The following is a 23,438-nucleotide window of genomic DNA, read 5'->3' as shown; positions in this document are numbered from 1 at the left end:
CCTCAAGATACAATCACATTGGGGGTTAGGGCCTCAGTACACTTGGGGGGACACATTTGGTCCACAGCACACGCTCAGCAGCCGTGTCCATTCTGCCCAGCTAGCATGAGGGAAGGTCGCTTGTGGGCAGGACCCTCCTTGGCTCTTCTCCCGTCCCCAGCGTGGGTACTCGGTCAGCCCTAAAACCTCCTTTCTGCAGCTGTGGGCCCTGGACACCCCCAGAACCTTCTAGGAAGCTCTCCAGGGTGCTTCTCAAAGGAGACAACCTTACTGAGCCCCCCTCTTTGCAGACACTCAAAGCCCAGGACCCCCTCTAACCCTCTCAGTCACCCTGAGCGGGAGCCATCATCCCCGGCGGTTCCCCGCGGTGCTTGAAGAAATGCAGCGACCTGTCCAGGGTCACACAGTGAGAGGCTGCGCTGAGGCCCCTCGGCCCCCAAGCCTGTACCCTGGCCACTGCTCGCTGCTACCTGGGCTTGCCGGCAGCTGGGCGTAACTTTCTACTCTTTGAAGCAACAAGAGAGTGAGACTCTCACTTGTGAAAGACTGGACTTTCTCACCCCCGTGGCTTGGGAGGCGAGGTTGCCATGGATGAGTGGACGCTCTTCTGCCCATCCACTCCTGGGCAGGTTGAGGACCCAGGTCCTGGCTGGACTTAGCCGGACCCATCCTTAGCCCACTCTGACTTTCACAGGGTGCCTGCCTGGGGCTTGGGATACCTTACTTCATTATTGTGTTTCAACTTCAAGGTATAGCTTAGAAAATTGAATCTCAGAGAGGCAGAGACCAGGTCACAAGGCCAGTGAGACTCTCACCCAGCTGCTGGTCTGATCCAGGCTGTGTCTCTTCCTGGTGTCCATGCCACCATCACTCCTCAGCTGGTGGTGTAGAGGGCAGCCCTGTGACCTGATGGTCAGGGCATCTAGGTTCAAGTCAGTTTTTACAAAAACTTAAAAAAAATTTAAATTGTAAATACACATAACAAAATTACCATCTTAGTTATTTTTAAGTGTACAGTTCAGTAGTGTTCAGTAGTTTCACATTGTTGTAAACCAGTCACCACCACCCATCTCCAGGACTCTTTAATCTTGCAAAACTGAAACTCCATGCTCACTAAACACCAACTCCCTGTTAGCTCTCCCCAGCGTCTGGCAACCATGCATCTACCTCCTGTCTCTGTGAATTTGACTACTCTAGGTACTCTGTATAAATGGAACCATATATAGTATTCTGTATGTGTGTATGTGATTGGCTTCTTTTACTTAGGTTCATCCACAGTGTAGCCTGTGTCAGAATTTCCTGCGTTTTTAAGACTGAATAATATTCCATTGTGTGGATAGACCACATTATGTTTCTCCATCCATCTCTCGATGGACGCTTGGGTTGCTTCCACCTTTTGGCTATTGTGAATAACGTCACGATAAGCACGGATGTGCAAGTGTCTCTCGGAGATCAGGTCACTTTGTTGAATTGATAAACTGGGAACAATAGCACCTGCTTCTCTTATGTACCTCCCAGGAGTGTTTCGAGGGTAAAGTTGTGATCGTGTATGGAGTCCTTTGTGAGTGTAAAGGACTGTCTCGTGTGGGGGCTTCATCATAGTCCTTCTCGTCACCAACCTTGACTGGCAAGAGCCAACTTTCACCAGGAGGAATCAAGCTGGGAACATTTTCCCTAATCCCAACCCTGGGAGGAAACTGACCCCGACCCTAGTAAAGCGGTCGGCTTAGAGGGCAGACTCAGGCCCAGCTTCGTTGTCTATACCCAGTCTCTGTTTATTTCTCGGATAGGGTAAAGTAGGGGGAACTTGGCTCATTTCTAACCAAGGGACCCATGGCCGGTGTGGACCCATCATATTCTTCCCGGAGCAAGGCTTGACAGTGTTCCCACATCCCACCCCCAGATGTGATGGGCTACCTTGTGGGATCCCCTGAAGGGCTGGGGCAGCTTCCCCTCCCCTCCCCTCCCCACCTTGCCCAGTGCCTCGGCTTCCCAGAATGGTGCCACTGGCTGCATCCTGTGGGCCATTTGGAACCTCTCCTGTCCCGAGGCTCTGCTCCGAGTCCAGGGCTGGCCCACTGCCCTGCGGGAAAACGACTGTGGTTTCTGCCGAAGCTCCAGCGGTTTTTCCCGCCGCTCTGTCAGCCTTCCTCCCTCATCCTGGGTCTCAGCGTTGTTGGTTCTCATCTTGCTCCCAGAAGACTGCTTCCTACAGATGCTCCAGCATTAGAACTTCATTCCAGAACAGTTCGTTATCGCCTCACTGGGGCCTGGCATGCGGCCTCCACTTGGAAATTTCTCCTTGGGGGCCAGGGCCCCGAGGCTCACCCTGGGTAGCATATACACTTTGCCGTCTTTCCGCCCATCTCCCCCAACTGGACTGTGAACTTCCTGGGGCAGGGGTGGTGTCCCCAAGTGCCCAGCGGAGCTCTGGGGCATAGCACGTGCTCAGAGAGTGTTTGCTGAGGGAACGCAGGTCTAGGCTGTATTCTCCAGGGCAGGGCCTGTGAGTCAGGAATCATCTGCATTTCTTTATCCATCCCCTACATCCAGCGTAGTGCCTGGTACACAGCCAGGGCCCGCGAAGTGATTGAGTAGATGAATGCATGAATGAATCATGAGGCCGCAAGCTCTGTCTGCTCAGGCGGGGCTGGGCAGTGCTGCAGGGCGGATCTCAGATGTTGTATCTGGCAACTGACAGTGGGCCACGGGCCGTGTGGGTGCTGCTGAGGTCGGGGAGACCCGAGGTGGGAGAAAGGGCGTAGCTCCTGCTAACCAGAGTTGTGCGTGCCCTGGCTCCGTCCTTTCTGCGGCTGCTGGAGCTGGTACAGGGCAGACCTGTGGCTGTTGCCGGGAACCTCAGAGACAGGACTTTGAAAAAATGTCCGGCTCCCTATGGCCCCAAGAGTAGGCAAACCTGCCTCTTTGAAGTCTTACCTTCCTGCTCAGACACCCTAAACGTCTAAAATTCCTAACCTTCCATGATGTCCCCCGAATCTATGTTTCAACATTTTTTGTTTTCCCTTCCAATTCTTTGCTTCGAACCAGCCAAAGAGACCACTGGGTGTTTTCCGTGTCTCTGGCTTGTTTCCTGGCAGCAATCCAGAACCTACTGCCTGCACTCTGGGCCTCTTGAACGGGCCGTAGAGCCCGGGCCACCTGCCCGGGAGCGGCTCCTGAGTGGCCGCTGGACAGGACTGTCCACCTCAGGGCCCGTCGTTTTACTCTGAACCCTCTCCATTTGCCGAGGGCCAGCGGAACAACTTCCTGGCAAGGGTTTCTACTTCTTAATCTAGTTTCACAACCTGTGATTGAACTCGGTACAATGCGGGCCTCAGAACTTAGTGGCATCGTTTAATTCTCCGTCGTTGATGAAAATTTTTGGTCTGGAAAGAAAAGCTGGCTTTGGGATTGATTTTCATCAGTTTAATTCATCTTCGGCATTGATCGGTGCCTATGTTAGAATGAAAGGCTACATCTGGGCTGTTCCAGATGGACGGGGGCTGTTATTACAGAGTGTCTACAATTGGGGGCAGTTATGGGACCACTGTCACCTTTGGGCACGTCTCCCTTTCTGCCTTGGACAGAGTCCTTCCTGTATGGGTCTCCTCTCCCACGTTGGACTGTGGATCTTTGCAGGCAGGAGGCATCTCTGAATTACCCTTCTAACCCCGCCCCAGACCCAGCACGGTACCTGGCACAGAGCTGGCTCTCAGCCAGCGTGTGTTAAGCACATTTGTTTAAACACAGCCTCCAGAGTTCATTACAGTCCTTAGGTACTGCTCATCGGGAGGGAATCCCAATATTCAAATCATGCAAGCATGCATGAATTCCGTAGGAACGGGGGTTTGGGTAAAGGTACTGGATATCAGTTGCACAGCTGATGAACGATTACCCTTCTCAGGAAAACGCCGACAGGACTCTGACTTCAGACTGCGCCAGTCACAGGTTCTTGCAGCACAAGGTGGCACCGCCAGCAGGCAGCCCCTGGCACAGTTCACATATCTGACCACAGATAAAACGCCTCTGCCACCAGCGACCCCCAGGCCAATCCACACCCTCATGCTGGTGCCTGATAGGTGTGGCCCGCTGTCCCAGTACCCAGAGTCCCGGGGACAGCGCGGGGCTCTGGGCAGACTTGGAGTTCCCTTCCTTCTCTCTCCCTCCAACATGAGACCCGTGCTGGACTCTTGGATCCAACCGTGTGGGGCCCACCCCAGGGACCCAGGGATCGTCAGATTCAACCCTTCTGATATGAGAAGGGGACTCTTGTGCTCAGAGGGGAGGTGACTTGGTCAAGATCACCCTGGTCCAGGTGTCTGGGATTCGAGGGAATCCAGGGAAGGATGCAAGTTCAAGCCACATATGCAGGTTTATTCTAGAACCTCGAGCTGCCACGCCATGCTCTTGCCCTTGCCCTGCTGGGACAGTCAGAGCCACCCCTCAGCAGCCGAGTGAGTCAGACACCAGCCTCCGCTGCGTCTGCGCTCCCCACCGGCCTCCGTCGGTGCCCTAAGCCACGACTTCCACAGGCCTCTCTCGTGCTCGCAGCCCTGTCCTTACACTCCCCCTGGCCTGGGGTCTTGTTCCTCTTTCCTTGCAGCTTCCGCCCACACCTGCGCAGCCCCATCTCGCTCCATGGCCTCACAGCAGCGGGAGGTGAGGGAGGACTCGTAGCTCCTGCCTCTGGGAGCTGAGGGTCCAGGGAAGAGGCCACAGGAAATAGGCAAAGGCAGAGCAGAGTGACGAGCCCCAGACGGGAAGCAGGCCTGACACGGACCCAGGGAAGGGCAGTTTCATTCCACGTGGAGGCCTGGGAAGGCTCCCTGCGAGGTGCCAGCTGAACTGGGTCGTGTAGCAGGAGAACCTGCAGCGGCGGGAGAGGCAGCCCTGGGCTCACCTGGCCTGAGGCCGCTGGAGCTGCCGGTGTGGGGCGGCAGTGGCCAGACATCCAGACCGTGAGGACACTGCAGGCCCCAGGAGCCTGGGGGCGGGGGGACAGGAGGGCTCAGCTGGTCTTGGGGACAAAGGACCGCCCTGCCTGAAGGGTCCCCTGTGCTGTGGCGAAGGGCGGGAGGCTCCTGCCGGGACCCTCAGTGGAAGAGAGCCCTGCAGGGAGACGGCAGCCCCCCATGTGCCTCAGTCCGTGTGGGAGGACAGGGGTCTGGGCTCTGGGGCCCTGTGTGCTCACACCTGTGGCTCAGGTGTACCTCTCGTGCTTCCCCAGGGCACTGGGGGTGGGAGGTCGGGATTTTGAAGACCTGGATGCATGTCCTCAGTGAGCCTCTCTGAGCCTCAGCTTCCTCATCGGGAAAATGGCCACATTGATTATAGAACTTCGTTTTAAAAATTGGACTGGTTGGATAGCTTTAAAGAGATTTTTGATTGTGGTAAATTCCACGTGACATAAAATGTACCATCTCAGCCATTTTTAAGTGTACAGTTCAGTGACGGTATGTATATTCACGTTGTCGGACAGCAGGTCTCCAGAAATTTTCCATCTTTCAAAACTGAAACTCTGTCCCCATTAAACAACTTCCCATTTCCCCCTTCTTCCAGCCCCTAGTAACCACCATTCTACCTTCTGTTTCTACGAATTTGACCTCTTTAGATACCTCACATAAGTGGAATTATGCAATACAGTCGTCCCACGGTATCTGCGGGGGATTGCTTCCAGGACCCTTGTGGGTCCCAAAATCTGCAGGTGCTCAAGTCCGTCATATAAAGTGTTGTGGCATTTGCATATAACCTATGCACATCCTCCGGTGAACTAAATCGTCGCTAGATTACTTACAAAAATACAATGTAAATGCTATGTAAATTGTTGTGGAACCCTCGGATACAGAGGGCTGATGGGGTTTGCCTTTTTGTGACTGTCTTATCTCACTTAGTATAATGTCCTCAAGATTCATCCATATTGTACTGTGTGTCACGGTTTCCTTCTTTTTAAAGGCTGAATAATATTCCGTTGTACCTCAGTTTGTGTGTGTGTGAGGATCAACAGACTGTGTATGAGAAAGTGACGTGTAAACTCTAAAATCTGTGCATGTGTTTTAGGGGAAAAGCTCTTCCCGGAGTTGGCCTCATTAGATTGTGGGGTTTGGGGCTGACTTGATCTGAGCCCAAGAAGTAGCAAGGAACAGAGGTAGGCCCTGCAGAAAGCCACACCGTGAACAGCACGGTCTTGTTTGGTAACTAAGAGATGCCCGGGCAGTGTCATCCCTGTTGGATAGATGTGGAAACTGAGGCTCAGAAAGGTTAAGCCAAGTTCCCAAAGGTACAGAGCCAGTAAGTAGGTAGAACTACAAGTAGAATGCCTGTCGTCGTCAGTCCAATGCTCTGTGGCTTGTGTGCAGAAAAAATGGTTTATATTTATACGGGACAAAAATGTCAGTGTCTTCCTAAAGATGCCATGGAAATGGAAACAGGGAAATTGAGCAGAGAAATTGGAGGTTGAAAGTAGTCTGGGTACAACGAGCAGATACTAAGGGCGGTTTTAGAAGGAGGATCAGGGACAGAGGACTGTCCGGGATGCTGGGATGTGCCTGCCATGAGCAGAAGGCGAGAAGCAGAGAGAGCTGTTCTACAGACAAGAACAGCTACTGACTGCTGAAGATTCCACTGGAAGGACACACCAGTGGGAAATGCAGGGCGCGCTCGCAGCAGAGAAAGCCAAAGTCAGGATGCACATGGGGGAATCCACACAGCCGGCAGTGTGGCACCACAGAGAGCAGGAGCAAAACGTGGGGGCAAGATGGCAGGGACCTCGGAAATATGAGGTCCCCTCTGCCAGCTTCACTGCCGTGTTATAGCTGGATAAACAGAAGCCTGAAGATGACTTACGCAAGAACCCAGGGCTCCTGACCCCAAATTCAGTGCTCAGCCCTGACACGTGGCCGTGTTTACTGGGCATCTAGTATGTGCTTAGCTGCTAGAGCGTATACACAAGAGCTTACTTTGTATTTTAGGCCCGCTGCTGGGAGCCAGGTGAGTGCTGTTGGAAGTGCGTGGAAGCAAGTCCAGGTTCAGGGTTGATACCAGGAATGACTTCATGGAGAAGGTGGGACTTGAGGAAGAGGCAGAGTTAGGGTGGAATGTGAGGAAGGAGGAGGTCATTCACAAGCCGGGAAGGAATAAGAACGCTTCCATTAGCTGCGGAGAGGAAAGGAGGATGTCAGCTGTGATGGTTTCTGACACCAGCATGGGCAGAGTTGAGTGGAAGCTCGAGGGAAACATTCTCAGGCAAATGTTCCCTTATGAACTGTCTTGGGACAAAGCAAAGAGGAGGAGAGCTGGTGACATTAGACTTACACTTACAGAATCTCAAGAATGGTATCTGTATTTATAGGCTTCTATCTGTATTTATAGGCTCTTTTTATTTTTGGGCATTAGGGAGAACATCCTGCAGCTAGCACGCCAAAGCTGTGATTTCCTAGGATGACATGAAATTTATTAAGTAAAATGCAAGTAGAGTTAAAGGAAAACAATGTAGACACGACAGCAGTTGGTGTGGCTAATCTGGTGCAAATCAAGGTCAGGGTGCCCAAGTGGCTGGGAAACACCCAGTCAAAGGATAAAGTCACACTGGAGGCAGAGTCGGGTAAGATGACGAAGCCTTTGGACAGTGGAGTACACCAAGAAACTTGAGGATTACGTGATTAAAAAACAAAATCCTTGCAAAGTTCTTTCTAAAGATTAAGGGCAGTGACAAGACCCATGAGACAACTTCCTGTTATAGTTCATAGCTAGGAGGCAATGCTCTCTGGAACTGTAGTTAGGAAAAATCCAGCTCCGTGAACTCGCCGAATTCCCATCTTTACCATGGGTGCTGGGAAGCTTCCAGCTAAGTTCTGCACTCATTGTGTTCATCCCCTTGAGTCTAGCTTTTAAAAGAAAGTTATAATTATCCCTCCTTCCACATATATATTCCCACTTAGCATGTCTCTTGTCTTTATGATAATGATTTTTGTTGTGTCGTATCCTTTTAGCAAATAGGCAGGAAGTGAAGAAATATTTTTAAAGTATTTCCAAGACTTTATTACAAGAATAACAAGACAGTCGTGTACGGTATGCTTCCTAATATTAACCATTGAGATCTTTGTCACACCTCCTGTCTCCCATTCTACTTTGTCATTAACTCTACTTGCATCAGAGTTTAGGGCTCAGTTTTATGCCCAATGACAGTAAGAATCCTTAGTCTAAGGTACACAGATTCATAGATCTTATCCCTTCCTTAATTGGTTTATATTCTTTTATAAGTTATTTTATTATTTTTGTGCCTTCTTGTGATCTATCTTTTTGGAAGTGGAAGACGTATAAATACCTGGAGAAAAAAAAGGAATGAAAGGATGGAGGATGCAAGTATTTGACATGTAGAAGGAGATCTGATAGAAGTTGATGTGTATATTTCTTAAGATGGCAGAAAACGGAACGTTTAAAGAGGTGAAAGTCGAGAACGAATCCTGATGATTCTTGCAATATCCTTTTGACTAAGCAATTTATTTTCTTCCCTACAAATTGTTATGCTTCCTTTCCTGAAAGATGGAGGGTTTTTTCTCCCCTTAGCGTGATGAGAAATTAGGACGTATGAGATCAGAGGACAATGGGCCACCGCCACAGGAGATAGGGGAGTACGAGGGATAATGGCCAACTAATTTTTTAATAGTTATCTACATGTCTCGACAGGGATGAATAGGGATCGGAAGGGAAGCTCTAACTTTTCTTTCCTAGTTGGCAGATTAATGGGGAGGGAATGTGTCTCAGAGAGTGAGCGGAGTTGTGGTGGGAGGGCTAGGAAGGGGGGAAGTGCACTGAGTATGGAGGGAGCCTTTTATAGGAAAAGAAATGGGAAACAGGGCAGAGCGGAGGAAGAGACTGGAGGGCGTGAGGAGGCTGCCGTGTAGGGAAGTGAAGCATGAAAGAGATCTAACCCAAAACACGGTGTAAATGGAGGGGTTGATGGGCGTCGCTATAAAAGGGAACTTTAGAAGGCTGAGTGAAATTGAGGGATGGAGCAAGGCACTCAGTAAGCTTTTTGTCAGACCCGACGGCAAGTTTGGAAGATTTTAAGGGAAATTATTAGCTCAGGGAAGAAGTTTGAAGAGAAAGAGATGCAGTCACTAATCCCTAATTGAAAAAGAATGGGGATGTCAGTTAAGTCCAAATGTCTGGCAGGAGAGCCGCTAAGGGGGAGAGTTGATCAGAGGTGGTTAGTGAGTATCTGTGGCCAGGTCCACATTGCAGCTGGGGAAGGGTGGGGGATGGGCAATGTGCCCCAAATTTGCACTGAGCCAAAAGTCTCTGGGGACGTTCCTGGCGTGGCCCCTGCCCCACATGTTCAAATTGGACTCTGACTTGTACATATGCCACCCCAGCCTGACTTGTCATATACTGTGCACATAGTAAGTGCTTCTGGGAGTAGGCTAATGTTGGATGCTGTAATAGATAAATGCCAGCGTGTCAGTGGCTTAACAGGATTTAAATTTATTTCTCGTCCACGTAGGAGTATAGTGGGGTAATTCGTGGCAGCCTTCCATGGGTGATTCAAGAACCCAGACTACTCACTCTTGCATCTTCAGGGGTGCTAGAGTCCTTCACTCCTAGCCAGTGAATGGGGAAAAAGGATGGACAGCTACCCATGGGAGAGTTTTATGGGCCAGACCTGGAAAGGATGCTCACCTCCACACACTTCCCAAGAACTCAGTCCTGTGGCCACACCGACTGCTAAGCAGGCCGGGAAATGCAGTCTGACCGCATGCCCAGGAAGAAAGAGGGAAACATTTTTGGTAGATACATAGCTGCTTATATCATAGTATTAAAAAAAGGTTTGTTCCATAAAATAAATGAAACTCACACTTTAAGAGCATGTCTCATGAGGGGAAAATTATGTTTATTCCTGTGGGATTCTTTGCTCTTTTGAAGAACTCAGTGAAATTGCCGTAAAAGAAGCTCTCTATCTGTAGTGCATTTAATCAGTTGCTCGATCCCCATTTTGTTTGGGTCCTATGTTGTACCAAGCACGTAGAGGAGAGGTGGCATTGAAGAAATGACTCCTGACTCATGAAGCCGGAGACCTTGGTCTCTGCACATGTGATTTATAAATTCTTACTGGGGGATTGAGGGAGGGTGGGGCTAAGTGAAGGAACATAGAAATCAGGCATCAACCTCACTGGAGATCTGATTCTGCCTGTGAACATTTGGCTCACAGATCACATGTTCACCCCCTGGGTCTCTCAAGAAGCCCAGCAGCTCCTCCTCACCCTCCGGCCTTGGCTCCCCAGATTTCCTGGGGTACCTTAGTTGGTGTTGCTTCCTGAAACCCACACCCCAGCCCGTGGCAGGCACCTCGTATGCCCTGGGCAGAGTGCCTTTCCAGCCAGAAGGCCCCAGCCAGGTGAGGCTGGGCAGGAGTCGGGATGCAGGTGGGGAGGAGAGATGCAAGCAGCCTCTCCTCCCGCCCTGTCTCACCTCCAGATCAGATCTAACTTGCTGTCTGCTGTCAGGTCTGGTTTCTCTCAGCATCCTGGTTATCCCAGCCTGTCCCTGCCGTGAAGTCCTGTGTTTTCAGATTGCTTTCCCCTGGTGTATTAGCCTGCTGCCGTCCTGCTTTCACCCTGTTACAATTCCTGTCTGCTCTTCAGAGGGCCGAGCGCAGCTGAGGGACACAGGCCAGGGAGCTAAGGGCAGCAGCATCTAATGCCGGCTGCGTCCTCGCCTGACCCGTGCACAGCGACTCAGACTCATTTTAACGGCCTCAGGTTAAGTCCTCGCTCTGCTGGCCGACAGCTGTCCTCCCGCCCTCCCTCTTCCTCTGCCCAGCCTCTTCCTCCTTCTCAGTCTATGGGCCAAGGAGGTTGAATGGGCCTACTCTGCTCTCTGCCGCCGGCTCCCCGCTAGAGGGGACTGGACTTTTAACCCTCCTTCCTCTTCTGTCCTCCCTCAGCACCCTGGACAGGGCCCTTCCAGCCCTAATAACCTTGCGTCTGCTGTGTCTCCATCTCCCGGATTGGGGCTGGAGTTCTCTAGGCAAGACAGTCTTTCAGGGTGTGTTGAATGACAGAATTGATGAGTGGATCTGCACAGAGGGAGAGTGGGGAGAGGCTTCTCTTCACCTACCCAGACCTGGGGGTGGGCCCGATGGGCCTCGGCTTCTGCCAGACGGGACTGTCGGGTGGTGGCTCCCAGTTACGTTTTTACTGGTTCAGCATTTTTTAAATGGGCTCCCCAAGTGGACTCCTATTCTGCTTTAGCCTCAGCAAAGAGTTTTCACCATCCACGGTTTGAATGTGCTCCTATAACCCAGCTGTTCCAGTCGGGAACCAGGAAACTGGCCATTTCCACCCCCTCCCCCAGGCAGCTGTTGCAGTCTGAACATGGCTTTGCACCTGACTCCAAACCCCGGCTTGGAGACTGGGGATAAGTTTTCTCCTCTTTGAGTTGTCATTTCCATATCTGTAAAACAGGGATAATCATACTTACTATTCAGCGTTGTTAGCAAGTTGGTGTCCGGATTAAAGGAGGCATTCCCTGATGGCTCATGTATTGTCACTGGAATTATTTTTAAATGCTTCTCCTTGACTACAAGACATCCTCAGGGCCCAGTGCATGATGCAGTAAGTATTTATTACCAGAGAAACACCAAACTTAGCACTGGGCACAGGGTAGGTAGACAAAGGATAGTGGCAGTTCCTGCTTTTTCTGTCTCCCCCGCTAGAATGTGAGTCCCTTTGTGGGCAGAAGGTATGACCTCCTCTTTGTCATCACTTTGTAACCTCTTCAATCTGTAACAAAAACCCGAACAAACCAATAATCATACAGAAGCAAGCCCCTGGGTACTGAAAAATCCAGGGCAAGCACGAAACCACCTCTACCCTTGGAGAGCGTATGGGGAACACCCCCAAGTCATGCCCAGTTCTGGCGCCATGGAGGCCCCGCCAGCTTACAGAGAAAGCAGGAGATCTAGACACAGGCGCTGTCTGGGGAAGGTCTGTGGTAGAGCCGGTGGGAGGGGGTGGTGGAGGGGAAAGTGGAGGGCTGCCAGTATTGCCCTCTCATAGCTGTCCCTCCAAAGCCTTGCTCGCAGCCACCACCGCCCAAAGCCATTTGGAACCTGAGTGACCATCCTCACCTTTGGGATGGAAGCCAGCCCCCCTCTCCAGACCTGCGCCTAGGAGTGGACTTTGCCTGGGATTCTTCTCCTTAGTCACCCACCCCCTGCTCTCCTCCCCAAACTCTGAGCTCACCCTGGAGCTTGTGGCTGCAGGGTGGAATGGCAGCCACCATTCCATACCATGCCATCCCATACCGTACTGTACCATACCGTACCCAAAATGGGAACACTAGAAACACACTTATATCAGAATGATTTTATTTTTTGAAATGAATTTTTTCTTTTCCTGCATGAATATTAACTCAGGCCTTATCATCTGCACCTGGGACTGTCTGAAAGGGGATTCCTGAGTTGGGGGATAAATCAGACTAGAGAGACATTTTGTGATAGCTTAAGCTCCATCGAATCACCCACAGTGACACCACAATAGCTTAATAAGATGCCACTGTGTGCATTACCTCACTTAATCCTTAACGCGCTTCAATAACATAGGTACTGTTGTTACCACGGTCCGTGTTCTGGATGGGGTAGCACGGCTGGTTGCGGGGAGCGGGGGGACTGGACCTCGGGCCCTTGCCCGTGGGTTGGAGCGCGGGCAGGAGTGGAGATGCAGGAGAGGCAAGGGACAGGCGGCATGCTGGCCACGCCCTACCGGACGGTCCCCGGCCCCAGCCCCCGGCCCCCGACGGCCCCTCCTCCTGGGCTGGCAGCGGCTGCCGCGCGCCTGGAAGAGGAGCCGTGTTTCTCTCGCACGCAGAGCCGGGTTTGTAAACAAACACTGGGGCGGGCGCCGCCGCCCGCGCAGCAGATGGCTCTGCAGCTGCCTGCCCGGACAGTCCCTCCCTCTCACTGCGACGCCCGCCCACGCGAGGGGCCGGCGGCGCCGCCCAGTGCCCGGGGCCCAGTGGACTCCGTCCCATCTCCTTACGAGAAGAAGCTTAAGCCAGGGGCCTGTGGGATGCTCATGCTGTTTATTTCATCCATTCGTTGGTTCGTTCATTCATTCAACAAAGATCTACAGTATAATATGAAAGGACCAGTGCAGGGACCAAGGTGGTCCCTGCTGCCTTCACCACATTGAAGTGAGACGGAGAAGTAAACAGGTCTTGCAGTGCAGTGTGACGAGTGCTATGATAGAGTGCGAGGTCAGAGAACACTAACCTGCCATTTAATGGATCCAGGAAGGCTGCCTGGAGGAGGTGCTGTGGAGCTGAGAAAATGAGCAGCAATTAGGCAAAGTGGGAGGAGGATGGGGAAGAACTTTTCCAGAGGGAGGTAAGGGAGCTTTCCGAACATTTGCAAAGAGATCCTTAGGAGGAGGAACTAGCTTGGGAGGAGCTGGGCTTGTGCCTGAGAGCAGGAGGGAGCCAGTCAGGGTTTGATGCAAAGGGCGAGACCCTTCTGGGTCTGTGTTCTCATCCCATAAAATGAGGGGATTGAACTCAATCTGAAAGGTAGTTCCCAAACAAGGCTGGCCCTGGAGTGTCTGATAAAAATTCAAGTTCCAGGCCGCACCCCAGACCCCTCCAATCAGAGCCTTCTGGGACAGGCTCTGCAATCTGTATTTTTAGCAGTCTCTCCAGGTGACTCCTGGTGAAGGCTTGAGGTCCGGTGGTCTGAGGAGGTGGCAGATGTGGGGTGAGTAATCCCATTGTTGGATGAGGGTGATCTATAGGCGATCCATGGGCAGAGTTCCGATTGTCCCAGTGCTCAGCTCCTGAGGCAAATCACAGAGCGAATGGTGTCTGTCCCTGGAGGGCAGCACAGCTGGGCCAGCGCTGTGGATGAACAGGCGATAGGAGAGGGGGCCCCAGCTCTCTCTCTGGGCCTCTGCTTCATCAACAGTAAAATGGGGATGATAATACCTACCGGCTTCATGGGAGGATCGGGGAGGATCCAATATGGTGACTTAGCCCAAGGGGCCTGACCGGAGAGAACGCTCTGGCCACGTGGGCAAACCTTGGCTGACTGTCAGCTTTGCCAGTGATTCTCAGACGCTTCATCTGACCTACACCTGACTGCCTGTAGGAACACGCTGGCCGCTGCTCTGAGATTCTGAGCCAGCAGGAGGACAGGCTTCCTTAGGCTCCACGGATGATGCTGGTACCCACCAAAGTGCAAGAGCACTGAGCAAGCTGTCGTTCACTGAAGGAGTGCACTGAGCTCTCTCTTAAGTGTCTGTGCCTTAGGTCTACCCAGTGAGGGCACGAACAGAGGTGACCAGTAGCACCAAGGAGAAGAAAAGTATGAGTGGTCTGAACCCATAAATCATACCAGGTCTCACTGTCTCACGGTTTCTGGCTACTGAGGAACAAACAGCTCTACAGTAGTGGATCTGGGTTCAGCTCTCAACTCTGCTGCATACTAGATGGGTAACCCTGGGTAGATTATTTAATGCTCTGTGCCTCAACTGCCCCACCTTTAAATAGGTGTAATAATATATGTCATAAAGTTTTAATGTAATTAACTAAAATGATGCAGCCAGAGTACCTAAATCAGGGCCTGGCACTACATAAGTGCTACCTATTGTTATTAATATCTGCAGAGTAAATAACCAAATGAGAGTCAATTATCATTTAATTTACCATTTTGGGCAAAGATTCTTATCTTGCCCAGTCCCCCCCAGAATCCATCTTCTTCTTTCTAGGCACACGGCTGGCCTGCTCAGCTAGACCACATCTCCCAGCCTCTCATGGGCACGGTGTGTCCATGAGACCAAGTTCTCATCATGGACCCTGAGCAGAATTCATGCTTGCAGCTTCCTTACGTGGGAAGGACATGTAGGCTTTCCACCCTTCCTCTCCACTGGCTGGGAAAGGCAGCAAGTATAGCAACCTTGGAAGCCATGGGTTGAGAAGGGCACAGCTGACCCATTAGCCAGTCTTGATAGGATGGCTTCTTTTTTTATTTTTTACAATAAAAAACATTTTAAGCATATATTTTAGTGGTTTTACCACTAATTCCAGAACATTTTCATCATTCCCCCAGAGAAACCCTGTCCTCCTTAGCAGCCACTCCCCTTTGCTCCCCTCCCCCCAGCCCCTGACAACCACAAATCTACTTTCTGTCTCTGTGGATTTGCCTGTTACGGACATTTCGTATAAATGGAATCTTAGAATACATGGTTTTTGTGAACGGCTTCTTCCACTTGGCATAATGTTTTCAAGCTTTATCCATGTTGTAGCATGTATCAGTACTGCATTCCCTTCATGGCTGAATGCTATTTCATTGCATGCATGTACTATAGTTTGTTTATCCATTCAGCAATTGATGGACATCTGGGTTTTTTCCACTTTTTGGCTATTATGAATAATGCTGCTGTGAACATTCTTGATGAGTTTTTGTGTGGTGTGTACAGAACTAGGAGTAGAGTTGCTGGGTCCCATGTAACTCTAGATTTAACTTTTCAGGACCTGCCAGGCTGTTTTCCAGAGAGGCGACACCATTTTACGTTCTGATAGAACCTCTTGGAACAGAGCTGCCCATACACCTGGACTATCACATGCAAGAGAATCCAAATCGTATTTTGTTTGAGCCGTTGCCTTTTGGGGGTGTCTTTGATATAGCAGCTCAGCTGTCACCCTGATGTACCGTCCTACTGAATCTTCCTACCAGTTGTGGGAATAAAAGGACTAGAGCAACACATTTGGTCTGGTATAAAACCTACACATGTGGAATGGTCTTGCATTAAGGTGGGAGAATCCCGCAATCCATGCATCCATTCATTTGTTTGTCTATTCATCCATCAGAAAATTTTGAGCTCTGAAGATTTGCCAGACATGAACCAGGGTCCCTGCCTTCGAAGATCTCACAGTCTAGCTAGAAAGCCAGGCAGGCAGTTTGGCCACCAGGATAGACGCTGGGTGTGGAATTCAGGCAAAACTGGGTGGGGTCCAGATTCTGCCTCACTTGCTGGATGAAGGGTTCTGAGCAGGTTACTTCAGCTCTCTGAGCCTCACTTTTCCTCATCTGTAAAGTGGGGATACTAACACCTACTTGCAGGGAACTTGGACCGGTTAAGAACAATGTGTGCTAAGTGGCAGGCATGAGCTAGTTGCTCTCAGTGGTTATTTTTAATAACTCCTCACTGTGGAGGGCACAATGGGTTCTCCTCCAGAGCTGGGGTCAGGGGTGGGGGGCAGGGAGCGGGATTCAAAGGGCTTCACAGGGGAGAGCATAGTGCAACTGGATCTGAGAGCTGGGGAGGGGTTTACCAGGTTGAGGGGGTGTGGGACGGGCAGAGGGGGCCACTAATGCAAAGACGGAGAAGTCTGGAAGTTCACGGCCTGGTTGGAGAACAGTTGTGAGCCTTAAGTGGGTAAAAAGCAGAGTCTACTTCCCTGCACTTCCACCCCAGCCCTGCTGCCCCTGCTGTCCAGCCCTGGCCTGGCCCCAGGGCCTCTGCGGCCTCTGCTCAGGAGGCCTCGGTTTCCCACCCCACCCCCCCGCCCTTGAGCCCTCTTCTCTCCTCCCCACTCTGGAGACCCGAAACTCTGCTCATTCAGATGCGGGCTTTAATCAGAGCTTAAGACCAGTCGAACCCCCAAGGATCCTGGTTGCCTGACCTAATTTTTGAAAAATCCAGTCTCCATCCGGGTTTGGGGGCTGTCGGTGCTTTCTTACTGCACTGGGGACAAAGGAGTGGGGTTTTTCCATTTGCATGAAAATCAGGAAGATGACGATGATGTTGACAGCTGTATTAGTATTAATAAAATAATTTCCTATTGAATCACTCAGGGCGGTGGGGTGGGGAGAGCACAGTAAGAGTTAACAGGGGATCTAGACTGCGATCCTGACTCTGTGAGTCATTCTCAGCCAGTTTCCTCTTCTGAAAAATGATGGACTCGTCTGGATGCACTCCCAGGGTCCCCCCACCTGACAGTCTGAGGCTCCATGCAGGGACCCTAGGCTCTGCCACCCAGCTCCCCATCACTGGGAGCACTGGTCCTGTGATGAACTCAGCCTTACCATCCCCCGGGTGACCAGGGCGAGTCCTTCACTACTCTCTGTCCTTCCCGGGAGTGGCCTGAGGATCGCAAGCAGGTGTGTGAACCAGCCCGCCCTTGCCCCTGGAATGGAGGCCGGGGGAGCATTTTCCTGGAGGAGAGTGGTCAGGCCTAGTGGGGCCTGGAGGCCCAGGGCTAATGAACCGGCTCCTTGAGCCCGAGAGCGTGTGCCCCCTCAGAAGGGCTGTGTTACTGTCATTTACTGCATGTGCTTCGATGCTTTGACATCTGGGACCTCGCTGACCATAGAGGGAGCTCCCCTCCCAGGGATAGCCCATTCGTAGAGATAGTGAGAAGCTCACCTGCCGGTGCACTTTTCAGATACAGTCCCCGCCGCTGCCGCCACCTCCTTTACCCAGCCCTCACATTCCAGAGCACTGTCCCCCTTCCCTAATCACCCCAGGGCCAGGTACCAGACAGCTGGGGGCAGCCCGTGCCCAGCACACACTGAAGTGATTCAGACTGGCTGATCCTGAGCCTGCCTACCCTGCTTTGCCCTTCCTTCCTGCAGAAACCACAGCAGAGCCTCTTGATACAGTCCCCCACTCCTGCTGCCTCCTGGCTGACCCTGGTGCTTCCCAGAGTGGTCCCTCCTATTGGATCTATGAATAATCAAGTATCTTTTCAGTGCCAGGCGTCTGCTGGAAACTCACATTTTCCAAAACACTGTATTTTAAAACATGGGCCCCCTGCAACGACGTTCACACCTTCTGAGCTTCCCGCACCTCCAAGTAGCAGAGTTCCTCTCTGGCACTCAGCTCTGTGTGAAGCCAGGCAACCTCAGGGCCTCCTGGTGTCTGCTGCAGCTGTGCCAGGCCGGCCTGCACCGAGGCAGCCTTACCCGCCCATCCCTCTGGTCCAGAGGCTAAGTCACTGCGCCGTGCCGGGTGGTCCGTGTGCTAGTACCGATCTCAGGGTGATGGGATCCAACGAACGCCAAGGTATTTCTGTTTTCTTCTGTATCCTTTTCTGTGTCTTCTAAACGTCCTAAAGTGAATATACATTCCTTTCAAAATCAGGAAGAATGTTGCAGAATATTTACTCTCCCTCCACGTTTAAAGATTCATCCAGTTCGACTGAAAGACACTGCCCCCTACCAGGTACTCATGCTGTGTGCTGTTGGAACACAAATAGAATGAGGAAACCATACTCTTTGCTCTCAAGGAGCTTTCAGTCTTGGAATATTCTAGAACGGTGCATGGGAATCAAATAAGCCAGGAGGATGAAGATGGTCGTGTAGAATTAAGGCAACAAACATGTGACAAGACACAGGCAACAATTTGTTTTCTTTTTATGACCACCTCCACCCATTTTGTTCACTGCCCCACTCCCCCATCTGCCAAACAATTTTTTTTATTTGGCTCAAAGCAACGTTTTTGCTGTTGGTCAAGACAGAAGTTATTTACATTGACTTACAAAATATGAGTTTAAGAGAAATACTTAGATGTTGAAGAGGAAGGTTAGGGTTGAAATACTTACAGGAACAGTGTCATGCATGACAATAATTACAAACTACCGTAGAAGTACCCTGAAGTAACATGTGAAGAATAGCGTGAACTTCAATGTGTGAAAATTGTGAAAAAGCGTTAGCTGTATTTATGAGAAACTTCGTATATATTTTACCCATTCATCTGTATCTGTTGCCATCTTCAGAATTTATTATGCACTGACTCTATTATGGTTCAATCAGCCCAGACAAAGCAATTTTAAAGCTGTTTTCTTTCATTTCATTCATTTAACAAGTGCTTATTGTATGTTCATTATCTGTAAGATGCTGCATGTGCTCTGGGCTGTGATTCAGATGCGGCATATGGGGAAGGGAGCTCAGAAGCAGAGAGTGACGTCTAAGGGCTTGGGCATTGGGGTCAGTCGGGCCTGGGTCCTTCCTCATTCCTCTGAGCTCGGGGACCATCATGCTGAACAAAGCTACAGTGGGCTCCTGAACCTCCCTGCCGACTCTGTGACTTGGGAATTCGCTGAACGTTCTTGCCGGTGTGACATGAAGACAGTAGAAGTTCCTACCTCATAGTGCTCTCAAAAGGATGAGCTAAGATGATGCACATGAAGAGGGGTGCTTTCTGGACATGTGTCGCTTCTCGTTGTATGTTCGTTCATTCATTCATTCATCACTCAGTGGTTGAGCCCCTACTGTGTGCCAGGCCCTGTGTGGTTCACAACAGTGAACAAAACAGACAAAGATCCCTCCCTTGTAGAGCTTCCATTCTCGTGTGCAGGGGAGATGGAGACCATGAGAAATAAGTAACATGTAGTGAGTTAGGTAGGGGCAAGTGTGATAAAGACAAATAAAGCAGGGGATGAAAGAGGGCGGGGGGGGAGGATGCCATGTAGGGGAGTTGATGTTACTTTTGTTTATCGTTTCATTTGGGTGGAAAACCGGGGCACAGGGAGTGGGGGTGAGTAGCAGGCAGGTGCTTGTGAGATGGGTTGGGTCTCTGGGCGCTGAGCGAGGCTTTCGAGCAGCGTGGGACTTCAGCTCCTTGTTCCAGGCTTGAAGTGGGTGGGGCCAGGCAGTGGGGAGGCCGCAGCAGCCGTGGGAAGGGAGAGAGCAGGAGCGTGGGAACTGGGCCGCCGAGAACCAGGCCCCAGATCTGGGCTGGTGGGCACCGAAGTTGGGGGACGCCATCTTGCCTGTGGGCTCCTCGGCTGGGTCTGGGCCATCCTGGGCTGGGAGAGGTGAGGCCGGGGGTGAGCCAAGAGGGGTGATGCAGGACACAGAAAGCTTCCTCTTCCCAGCTGACCACCTGCCTGGAGCCTGGGAAGGTGAGAGGGGCAGGAAGGTAGACACAGGAGGCCGGAGGGACATGAAAAAGCGGTTAATGTCTCCCTCTGCCATTGAGAAAAGCTAGTGGGTTGCGAAGAGTAGGAATAATCCTCAGGTTTCCCCCAGATCAACAGAGGTATTCATTGTTGCACGGGTGTGGCTGCTTCTGTGGACCACTGGGTTCTGGAACTCAGTGGTCCCAACACCCCGTCACGGGAAAGCTGGGGTCCGACTCCGGCTGTGAGAGATGCTTTTATGAGGATGAGTCTGTCGGCGGAATTGCCTTTGGGGGAGCTGTTCGTCTCTCAGCCATGAGCCCAGTTATTTGTAGAGAATCTGCTGCCCCCTCTTTCGCCACTTTCCCAGTGAACTAGGGGACTATTTACCCAGCAGTTCTCAGAAGAGCCTTGTGAGCTGCTGGCAGTCGGCAGCAACTTGGTAGTTCCGCATCATGGGGAATGGAAGGGGTCTGGGGAACCAAGGAGCTTGTGGGAAATGAAAATTTCAACAATGTAAGTAAAGAACTTCCCAGTAAACGCATAAATAAAAGGCAGGCAGTCTCCTGGGAATAGCAGTCAGGCTCAGCTGAGTTCTGCCTTCCCAGGGTTTGATGGAAGTGGCAGGAGGCCTCCTTCTGTTTTTAACAGAATCACCTCCATGTAAGGTTACTGCCTGAGCTACAGAGCAGAACTCTGGCAGGAGAGCTGTGAATGCAGGGCGGGGCCTGGAGGCGGGGCCTGGAGCTCTCAGGGAGGGTGAGCCCTCTTCCCACAAACGTCCAAACAAAAGCCCTTGGATGTGCCCCCTCGGGCTGCCCTCTGGCTTTCCCCTTTCAATTTTAATTTTTTAAATTTTGTATTGTTTTTTGTCCACACCACACGGCATGCGGGATCTTAGTTCCCGGACCAGGGATTGAACCCAGGCCCCCTGCATTAGGAGCGTGGAGTCTTAACCACTGGACCTCCAGGGAAGTCCTTGGCTTTCCCCTCTTACAGAGGAGAGCGCAGGCCCGACCCCCACCCGGGCCTCTGCTAGCCCATAGGGCCTTTGCATGAATTAGGAAGCGGGCCCTGCCTTGAGTAACTCTTGTAAGTTATGTACAAGGTGGTCCAGCCCACTGCTGCCTGGGGAGCTCTCAGGGCCCGGTGGGCAGCAGCCGCGGCAGCCCCCACTGCTGGCTTCACACACAGGCCAGCAACATCACACCCTATCCATTCCCCACCCCGCACCTTCTTTCCACCCACCACCAAGGTGAGGCAACCATTCCATGTTGTTCTCTCAGAGGGAGCAGGAATTGGGCTTCCGGAGGGGGTAGGCAGGAGAAAGAAATGACTTCAGGTCCCTCCCGGGGCGTAGTTGGGATATGGTGCCATGACGTGGGCATGTACTAATGAGTGTTCCAGGTGGATGTATGTAGGAGGGCTCCTTCTCCTGCTGCCGTGGGACTCAGTCAGGAGGCCTGGAACCGCAGTGCCCACCCACACACTCTTTAGATAACTTGGCTTATGTTTACAGTGTAAATGGCACACCACCCCAAGACATTACATCCTTGGGCAGTGCACAACCTGAACACCTGTACATGGGTGACATTTTTGTCCAGGGCACACAGCTTCATACTCAGGCCTCATGGCTTCTAATGGTCCTCAGTGGGGAGTTAGTAGTTAAGACTGAATTCCTTGAGCAGTCTTTCTCCTCCTCTGGTCCTGCTCAGCATTCAGTCTCCAGATGTTGCTTGCCTTGGACATGGGAAAGGCCATGTCTAGTGGAAGAAGGAGGATATGGCTCCCCTCACAGTGCCTTCTTTCCTGTGGAAGGGAGTTCCATTCCCTTAAGCTGCTAACGTCACTAAAAGATGTTGATTTATAAGATATCATTGCTGGGTGCTGCCTACCCAGCAGCCATGACAGTCTGTGTTCTTGGAACTTGGAGCCTTTGATTCCATGTTCACTATTCCCATCCTATTTCATTTCTCATAAAACAGTAGAGAGAGTTTAAAGAAGAAGCATCCATCATGATTCCGCCTTTGTAGCACAGCGGTCCAGCGGCTCTTTCCCTTTCCCGTGTTTCTGCCGGGGCTTGCCTGTGTGCACGTGTATTTGTGTGTGTTTGAGGATGCTTTTAAATCACTGAATTCTAGGAAGCTGAAGGAACTAGAGAATATCTCCCGACACTCCCTGCTTAGGTGGGGTGTGGGGGGTGCCTCCTTTCTCCTGGGGTGGGATGTGTTTGCTGGAGAGAACAAAAGAAGAAAAGCGTTTTGTGGACGGGGGGTGTTTTTCTTTGCAAGGCAGAGCTAGTGAATCTTGGTCCCCGTGGGGATTCTCAGGAACCGAAGGCTAGAAACAGTTGATTAGTGAAAGTTGTTCCAGAGAGAGGGAGCCATTGATAAATTCCCACATGCCCAGAGGGTGGTTGGAGCTCCTATGTTTGTGGGAGCCCATGGGAGCTGGGAAGGGGAGCAGGGGGACCGGGCCGGGCTGTGGTCCTGCCTGGGAGATGCTGCCGCCCGCTGCCCACTCTGCGCTGTCTAGGGATGAGGGAGAGGTCCAGCTCCCCAGAGCCAGCTTTCGTTCTAATCAGTGCAAGAGCATCAGGGATTGATCTCTGCCCGTGACTGACGGGTCCACCCAGGTCCGTGGGGGACGGCGACTCCCAGGAGAGGGAGAGGTCCCTGGAGGGCTCGGGGTTACTTAGACATCAGAGGAGCCCCACCTCCCGTCCTGCCCCTCCTTTCTTCAGAGCAGAGGAGAGCGAGGCCCGGAGCAGGAGGTGGTTTATCCAAGAGGACACACTGCGCCCATCCCAGGTCACCACAGGGCAGGGGAAGGGCCAGCCGGGAGTCAGCCCCTTGGACACCTTTGCAGGGCCCACCCCTGACTTAAAGCCTCTTCAGTGCTGCCACCAAGCGTCTGAGTCTAGACCCCAAATGGCCCTGATGGGCGAGTGACAGTTTTATCTGCGCGGGTTGAGCCCTGGGGGTGCTGGTGTGAGGGGGCAGGTAACCGGCCAGAGATCAGGCAGTGGTGCACAAGTCCCCGAAGCTCTGGTTGGGTAGGGCGGGCGCCCTTCTCAGCAGAGCCCGGGCTGGTTGTCCCAGCGGCTCTGGGTCAGGCTGGCAGCTCTCTGGGTGCAGGGAAGGGATTGCCACCGGAGGAGCTGCACATGCATGGGTGTGTACACGCACACACGCACGGGCACACACACAGGCATCATCGTTGCTGTTAGAGTTGATGGTAACATAGGTATTTACAGGGACCTTTCACCAGGCGGGTGCCTTGTGCATTTTCACTCCAGTGGCTGCGGCGCTGCCGTCTGAGTGGCGGCTGGATCCTCACGCTCCTGCCCCTGCCCCTGCCCCTGCCCCTGCCAGGCTTTCTCTGGCTCCCTCCACCGTCTCTCCCTCCTGTCCCTCCTTGTGCTCTCATCTGGGGCACTGAGTCCCACACCTGTTTACCTCTTGATTTGCCGGCTTTGAGGACAGAGCATGCGTCACTGGACGTGTGGATGTGATCGTGTCTCATTTGGCAGGTGCAGGGAGGGG

At 52.0% G+C, this 23,438-nt stretch overlaps 1 protein-coding gene across 1 annotated transcript in view; it reads left to right on the top strand.

Moving 5' to 3' along the window:
• The window catches only part of XKR6 (XK related 6), a 267,735-nt gene that overhangs the window by 114,682 nt on the left and 129,615 nt on the right, over positions 1-23,438 (top strand). The gene's annotated exons all lie outside the window — the stretch shown is intronic.

The sequence above is a fragment of the Lagenorhynchus albirostris genome, chromosome 7 (genome assembly GCF_949774975.1).
Source record: "Lagenorhynchus albirostris chromosome 7, mLagAlb1.1, whole genome shotgun sequence".
In the NCBI taxonomy this organism is placed as follows: domain Eukaryota; kingdom Metazoa; phylum Chordata; class Mammalia; order Artiodactyla; family Delphinidae; genus Lagenorhynchus; species Lagenorhynchus albirostris.
Note: the sequence above shows the minus strand (reverse complement) of the source record. Positions and strands in the feature narration are given on the sequence as shown.